The sequence below is a fragment of the Macadamia integrifolia genome, unplaced genomic scaffold, assembly GCF_013358625.1.
Source record: "Macadamia integrifolia cultivar HAES 741 unplaced genomic scaffold, SCU_Mint_v3 scaffold2472, whole genome shotgun sequence".
Lineage (NCBI taxonomy): Eukaryota > Viridiplantae > Streptophyta > Magnoliopsida > Proteales > Proteaceae > Macadamia > Macadamia integrifolia.
Window position 1 is genome coordinate 121,563 of NW_024868738.1, and position 9,082 is coordinate 130,644.

Sequence of the window (9,082 nt, forward strand, 5' to 3'; positions counted from 1 at the left end):
GGTCCATCGATCCTTGGTGGTATTTGAAATATTCTTTGTACCCCTGGGACAACTTCAGACGGGTAGGTTCTGCATCTCTATTCAGTTCTTATCTATTATTCTTTTTCTAGCCTGAAAAGAATAATCACTTGTACGGATGACCAAGCGAATGTATACTTTTAATTAAACACATCCATCTTGCTCAGAATTTCATCCTCTTCGCAACCATAAAAAGAAACAGGACCTCTTTAAGTGTAAAATTGGAGATATAGCGCCGGATAGTCCTTAAGGCCTTGAAAATATAAAACCTGCAAAAAGAGAGTAAAACCCAAGGTAGCTCTATCAATCCTCAATCAATCGAAGTTACATTTCATATATTCCGTCTTTGTTATACTTATCTTAAGATCTCTCGATTCCAAAGTATATTTCCATAGGTCCAACTTATTATTAATCTTTGGCACTATTTCACCGACTAGTACAATATCATCTGCAAAAAATATGCACCACAGGACCTCTCCTTGAATATTCCTAATTAATTCATCCATGACCAATATAAATAGGTAAGGGCTCAATGCAGATCCTTGATGTAACCCAATATTAGGAACTCAACACTTTGGCCTCTGATGAGCACATTTATGTGTGAAATCTAGGGTAGTAAAACATACATTTTACATATTTAGATGAGGAAGTGAAAATTGATGGGAGAGAGATCTCGCAATGTAACTGTTTCAGATATCTGAGCTCTATGTTAAAGAAAGAAAGTGAGATTAATGATGATGTTTACCACAGAATTAAAGTATGATGGATGAAATGGAAAGGGACGTCTGGAGTGTTATGTGATCGACGTATTCCTCTAAAGCTTAAGGAAAAATTCTATAGGACAGCCATATGACCTTCTATGATGTATGGTGCAAAATGTTGGGCAGTCAAGAAGCATAATATAGACAAGTTAAGTGTGGCTGAGATGAGGATATTGAGAGAGATGTGTGACAAAACCCGAAGAGATAGAATGAGGAATGATCAGGCTATAACAGATTTAGGAGTTGCACCAATTCAGGATTAGCTCAGAGAACGTCGGTTACAATGGTTTGGGCATGTCCAAAGGATGGATGCCTCAGTACGAAGAAGTGACCAGATGCAAATGAATGGAGCTAAAATGGCTAAGGGTAGGCCAAAAATGACCATTGATGAGGTAGTTAGAAGAGACATGCAAAAGTTAAGTCTCCACCCTAATATGGCATCTAACAGAGCTACCTGGAGGGCTAGGATCCGAGTTGCCGATTGTTCATGAGTGGGATGTCCCAAAGTGTCGGGTTATTTATTTATTTATTTATTTATTTTTGTGCGGATCCATGTAGCCGACCCCATTTAGTTGGGATAAGGCTAAGCTTTGTTGTTGTTGTTGTTGTTGTTTAGTAAACAAAGATTTGACCAAAAGAGAAAACCCTAAAAGAGGTTTTATTATATAAGGGACAAAGGAGAAAAAACTCTCTCTCTTCTCTCCCATGTTTTCTCTCTCCCTTTCTTCTCTTCTTTGTGAGTGTGTGTGAAGGAGAAGACTTTAATGGTGGATTGCTCTTCTCTAATTAAACGTGGATCGTAGTTTCAAAGTGTTGAGATCGATCCCTATGGTTGCTCAAGTGTGAAAGAACTATTATCTGGAGGAGGAACTTCAATTGTGGTTCTAAGGTAAATCATTTCATTCCCATATAATTAATTTTTTGTACAGTGATTTCGAACGCAAGTGATCTCAATCCGACTCCCTCCACTGCACGATTGGGTTCCTGCCAACACTATGAACATTGTAGCAGATGCCTTGGCAAGTAGGCCATGTCTATCATGTGTTTGAAAGATGAAAATCGTCCTCCTCTAGAAACATTTTAAGGAAATTGTCTCTCTCATCCGTAATAGACTCAAACCTCTGGTTGGGTCTCTAATTTACTTCTGGGTGGCTATAAAGAGGGGGAAAATATAGAGGGTCTTACACAAGGATGCCATAGGACAATATTGCTATGGCCAATGTAGCTCTTGGGGAAGACCCTGCTTTATAAAAGCATAATCAAGAGTGTCCATAACGGTGATCTGGTGCTTGTAATTTATCAAACAATTAATGGGCATTTCCAAGATGACCTGATTTTCACATAAACCTTTTGGAGTTTTTCATTGGTATGGGAGGCAGATTGTTGTGTACCTTTGTAAGCACGAGATTCATTAAATTTATGAATTGTGATACTAATAGAACATCAATTCATGAATAAGCCCCTCAGTATCGTCCATGGTAATGATCCTAATATTATTCTCTCCTAAATGTTACGTGGCTTCGAGGACCAAGTAGATCAAATTATCAAAACTTCAAGAGCAGCTAAGATCAGAGGCAACCCCTCATCGAATCTAACATCAATGACAACACCAATCACCTGGTTGCTATAAAAACTCCTCCGAAGATAGATACAATAGCAACCAGAAGAAGAAAAAGCCAGTTCGAATTCTTGATGCAAGTTTAGGCTCCATTACATGTTTTCTGTTTTGCCATTGCAATCTTTAGTTTCTTTATTTAGGGAGTTGATCAATACATAAAGCTGTCTGAGAAAGCCACTTCTGATTCAGTTCACAGCGAGGATTATCATATGTGATTGTTTTCATAGAACAAGTTAGAGAAACGACAAATGGCTTCGAAGATTAATTGAGTATAGGCTCGTCTGAGGAATGGAATTCACCATGAATTACTTTGCAATAGACAGGTGAGACAACAACAGATCAAGAAGATGATGGAAGAGAGCCATTAGGGAAGATGAGAAAATGCTTCGGCTCCTTTTTTCTCTCGATTTTATCGAGTAAAGTAGGTAAAGTTTTATCAACTATTTTACGGCCATTTTTGGCATAAAATTTGCCCATGTGTTTTCTGGTAAATTGACAAGATTTGGTACAATTTTCCTTAATAAAAAATTCCCCCATTACAAAAACACAAAAACAACAACAAACTTAGCCTTATCCCAACTTAATAGGGTCGGCTATATGGTTCCATGCAAAATAAAATAGGAAAAAGTCCCATAGTACGGGGAAAAATAAAAATAAGTAAGAGTTAAAATGAAAGTAAGAGGTACAACCCACCAAGTTAGGAGAATCAGCTAAATGGGGTTGGCTACATGAATCCTTACCCTCTAATAGGTCCTATTCGAGATTATAATTGGGTCAAGGCCAATACTATGCATGTCATTCCTCACCACTTCGCCTACAGCCATTTTAGCCATGTCCTTAACTCTTTTATCTCTTTCTATTTGGATCACTTCACTCCTCCTTACTCGGGCGTCCTCAGGCCTTCTTTGGACATGGCTAAATCACCTCAAAAGACTTTCACAGGGCTTTTCGTTGATCGGGGCAACTCTTAAATCAACTCTTACATCTCATTCCTTATTTTATCCTTCTTAGTTTTTCTGCAAATCTATCTTAACACCTTTATCTCATATATACATAGCTTCTCTGTATAACACTTCTTAATTGCTCGACATTCTTACCCATAGATCATATTTGGTTGCACCACAGTCCTATAGAATTTTTCCTTAAGCTTTAAAGTGATACATCATTCATATAATACTTTGGATGCATCCCTCCACTTCATCCATCCCACTTTAATTCTTTGTGAAACATCTTCCTCCACGTCACCTTCTTTATTTATGATTGACACAGGTATCTAAAATAGTCACATTGTAGGATCTCTCTCTCTCTCTCTCTCTCTCTCTCTCTCTCTCTCTCTCTCTCTATACATAATAGAGTGTCTAAAGTTACACATCATATACTCCATCTTCGATCTACTAATCTTTAAACATTTTGTTATTGATCTTCATGGCTCCAACTTAGCATTAATCCCTGCTTTAGTCTCACCTATTAAAATGATGTCATCGACGAAGAGCATACACCAGGGAACCTCATCCAAAATGTTATTGGTTAGCTCATCCATGGTAAACATATACAAATAGGGGCTTAGGGCCAATCCTTAATGTAACCTAATAGTAATTGGAAAGTAATTGAGAATTCCTTTCCCTGGCCTCCCATAGTTCTTACATAAGTCACCATCCCTTAATTATGAGGGTAGCGGCCGAAAATGGACTAGCATCCCGTCCTCTCTCCTTTTTTTCTCTTTCATGTGAGGGGAGGGGTTTGTGTTGTGTGTGCTTTGCTTACGGGCCCCGCACTGCCGTATCGCCACTCGGAGATACGTGGAGGCCTATTTCGCAAGAGTGTGAAATTCGTCATTTGAGACGGGGTTTGATGATGGCCCAATACGGGGATCAAGATCATACAAATAGAGTTTGGAGTCACCACCTAGGGCTATGGGCCTAGGACTCGGGGGTGGGCCTGATTCTTGAGAAAATGGTTCGAAAGTTGGTCAGGTCTAGAGATTTAGGGTAAGTGTCAAGTTATAGAATTGGAAAGGTGTTAGGCACCCAATCTGTTCGGTTCAACTGGTCTTCCTACTAGATGCTTAAGAACGAACATTTTTCATAATTATTCCTATTCCGCATGCATGGTTAGGTTATCACACATATGTACATTGACTGAATTTAAATGAATATATACACAAAAAAGGTCAATATAAAGTCTACAATATGCTAATTGGGGTAAGAAATTATACCGGAGCTTGATCCCTGTTTCGGGGTCAAGAGGTGCGGGCCCCTGATTAGTACCGATTCGAACTATCTTTCGGATTCTCCTGGCTCAGGGGAAGATGGTCTTAACCTTCAACTTCCTTTTTTGAGAGATGTTGATTGTGATGGTATGCGACAGAGTTTCGACTATGAAGGGTTCCTTTTGGGTTCGGGTTCGGGTTTGGGTTCGGATAGAGCTTCGGCTAGGGAAGGCTATTTTCGGATTTGGATTTGGATAGAGCTTCGGCTAAGGAAGGATATTTCCAAGCTTTGGATGAAGTGGCACTCTGGCAGAGCTTCCGCTGGGGATAGGCTAGGGGATGGCCAGGCTGAGGGGGTACTCTGGCAGAGCTTCCATTGGGGATAGGTTAGGGGAGGGCTAGGCTGAGGTGGCACTTCGCCAAAGCTTCCGCTGGGAATGGCTATTTCTTGAAAGATTCCAGGGGCACTTGGACAGGGCTTCCACTAGGAACGGCTATTTTTGTATAGAAACGGATTGACCCAAAAATGGAGTGAAGATCTCCAAAGTCCCGAAGAACACTTTGAAGATCCAAATAGAGTTTTGGATCTTAACAAAGATCTCTTCGTAGACCCGAAGAACCTGAAGGGGGGGTTTCTATTTTTGGTAAAACTAAAAAACACTTGAAGAAGGGGGTTGAAGAACACACTATTTTTGGCAAAAAACTGGATTGAACTAAGAACTTGGATTGAAGATCTTCAAAGTCCCGAAGAACACTTTGAAGATCCGAACAAGATTTCAGATCTTGACGAAGATCGCTCTAAAGACCCGAAGAAAATTAAGAGGGGGAGGGGAGGAGAGAGGGCAAAGCTTCACTACTATAGAGTGAGGTGGGGTTGTTTTGTGTGTAAAATCCAAAGGAGGGGGTATTTATAGGTTCTTCCGGCCAATAGGAAATAGGGAACATCTTTATCCAACGGACGAAAGAGGGTTTTTTTAACTAAAGTGAGTAAAGAGGGATTTTATACAATGGGTAGAAAAAAGGAGTTCTCAGACCACAATGGGTGAAGAGGGCTTTTATACAATGGGTAAAAAAGGGGTTTTTTGAGAGAGAGGATCCTTAGTAAGAAAGGGTTTTTTGGTCTTAAGTGCGTGAAGAGCGAATTTCTTCACCCACCGGGTCAGGGGAATATCAATCCCGGCCACTGACGGTGGTGCGCGAGACTGGGCCGAAGTGCACGGGGCATGGTAAGTATATGTGGGCAGACGATATGTACAAGGTGTGCGGAAAATGTCATGAGTGTGCGGCGCACGGCACGCGAGGCAGTGGCATGGGTGGTAGGGGCAGCACACATGGGCGGCAAGCATGGGTGGCAGGTGTAGCACACATGGGCAGCATGCATGGGCAGCAGTGACAGCACACATGGTGGTAGGGGCAGCACACATGGGCAGCATACATGGGCAGCAGTGGGCTATGGCCAAAGGGGGCGTGGGGCCTATACCCATGGGGGCACAGGCCTATGCCTGCGGGGGCATGCTGGCTTGCGAGGCAGGCTTGGTTGGGCTGGTGTGCGCGACATGTGCGAGAAAACTGTGATTTTCCATGCAAGAGTGTAGAAGATCCAACGGTCCGATTTTAACATGCCACATATCGTCGGAATCATATTTTTGAGTACTATCCATCTATGCCATCATCTTGACCAGATTCTTTTGTTTATAAAAAGTTAAAATTGGACCCTCTTCTCTCCCGCGAGAGGGTTTCCAGGGTTTTAGGTAGGGGAGTGTTTCTGGGTTATCTGGGTAGATAGGGGATGAATTTTAGGGTGTTTGGGGTAGGTAGGGGATTTTCCAGGTTTTTCACGGGACTGTCAGCGTGCGCGGCATACGTGCAGGAAAGTAATTTTTTGAGGATGATCGAGGGAGATCTGTCGGTCTAATTTTAACGTGCCATATATTATCGGAATCGTATTCCCGAGCACTATCCATCTGTGCAGTCATCTCGACCAGATTCCTTCGTATATAAAAAGTCAAGATTAGACCTTCTTCTCTCCAGTGCATGGGTTTCCAGAGTTTCAGGTAGGGGAATGTTTCTGGGTTTTCTTAGTCCATCATCTCTATTGATCGAAAGTTAGAAGTCGCGTCCAAGATCCATATTTCATCATAGTTGGAGGAGGGTGACAAAATTGGGTGTCTACATTGATACATATCCTTAATTGTATCTACATATGTACTCAACACTTCTCTTTTGACAAGGATATGTCAGGTTAAGACTCTAGAAACTTTGTTATATGATTTTTTTAAGTCAATAATACCATGTGGAGATCTTTCTTGTGTGCTTTATAACTCTCCATAAGCCTCCTCAATAGGTATAGCCTATATGGCATAAATCCATTTTGGTTCTCTAACATCTTAGTTTCTCTTCTTAGACGGGCTGCAATACCTTCTCCCAAAGTTCTATAGTATGACTTATTAGTTTTATGCTTCTATAGTTATTGCAACTTTGAATATCCCCTTTATATTTGTAGATCGGAACTACAATGCTTCTCCTCTAATCATTTGGCATCTTCCTTGTATTCATAATCATGCTAAACAACTTGGTTAACCAAACAACCTCACATGCTCTCAATTACAAAACAATGGATGATTAGGTTTTATGATAAAATTTGTTTACCGAACATTTTACATCGAAACAAATGGAGCCATAAGAACATATAAGATAGATGCTAAGAGTACTCTAATCATTTAACCTCATATTACCCAATTGTATTGGCAATCACTATTAGAAATGGTTGTGAATCATCCATTGTTAATAACAGGGTGAGATAAGAACAATACAACCTACAAATGGTCTTATAGATTAAAAGATTTATCAATTAAGTACAAGATACTAAAACCATCTATGGATCTATATAGATTCATAATTGAATCTACTACCAAGAAGGATTTATATAGAACCACAAAGATATATCAGTGAGATTCAAAGGAATTATCACCCAAATTAGAGTTACATTGAGCTCAAAAGATAATCCATTGAAGCAAATGGAACTTTAAGGCTACAAATGGACTTACATAGACTATCCAAGAGAGATCTAACACCCCCCACACACATACACGGAAAGAGAGAGTAAAAAATAGACAAATGTGTAACAAGGAAGGACAACTCAGGATAAAATAAAGGCACAAGAGGATAGGCCGAAGGACATAAGGCAAAGCAAAGAGAGTGGGAAAGTTTTAAAACAATAAAGCCAAAAAAATTAAATAAAAGAGTCAACCAAACACAAAGCTTGACTAATAAAACTCAAAGTGACAACCTGACACAGAGGTTGTCAGTGGGCACAAAAGAAAAGAACATATATGTACAAGAAACAAAAAGGTTTGGTTAGGGTATATAAAAAGTCAAAACTATGCTACAAAAGAAAGCAAAACATATGTGCAAACTTGTTTTACTTTTGATGAATCAAAATATCTTCCTGTATTTGGTGCACGTAATTTGGGGTTTTAGTTAGATGGACATCATATTAATTTCCAGCTGCTTAAATCCAATTAAGGAAAACAGAGTACTTGGATGAAACTCGTGTACCCTGTGTTTGGTGTGTGCAAAGCGTCATTTGAAAGCGTGTTTTAGTTCATTATGTTACATTGCAATATATGAACACATCTAGTGTTGATAATTGGAACTTTCACATCTAATTTAGTTAGAATATATAATTGACTCTTGATGCAAATATATCATAGGAGCATCAAATGGACGATCTACTAAAGTGTTGATAGTTGGAATTTTCATATTTAATTTAGTTAAAGGGAAAAGGTCTTGAAAGCTAGCAGGACACCTTGGAATCAGGTGTGCTAGCAAATGTAGACTGTTGGATTAGATAAACTACATCAATACCGCTGGATACCTGTTGTCTTAGGTAACTTAACTAGCCCCGACGCTGTACGGTCATTCTTCTTCTCCCTTACTTGTTCCGCCAATTTCCCATCCTTAAAGCCACTGCCGTTGCCGTAGCCGAGGTAGAAGAAAGCTCGGAGTGAGAGAGAGAGAGGAACAACAAAAATCAGAAAAAAAAAAGTAAAGAAGAGAGCTGAGCCCAACCTGAACAGTGGCAGCGGAAAATTTTTGACTTGTTCGGTGCCCTTTTTCTCTCTCTTTCGCTTTTCTCACCAAAGGGCCAAAGGAACGGGGATTACAGTGATGGTAGAACGTTCGATGGAGAGGAATAGCAAAAATCAGAAAAAAAAAAAAAACTGAGATGACACTGGCGTTGCCGCCGCTACCGTCGCTGTCCAAGAAGAAGAAAGCTCGGGGGAGAGAGAGAGAGAGAGAGAATAGCAAAAACCAAAAAAAAAAAAAGAGAGTGCAACTACTGTCGTTGGCCACAGCCACTGTCCAGGAAGAAGAAAGCTCGGGGGAGAGAAAGTAACAGTGAAAAGCAGGAAAAAAAAAGTGTAATACCCTACTTTTTAAACCCGGTCTGATTACACGATTGACCCGGTTTAA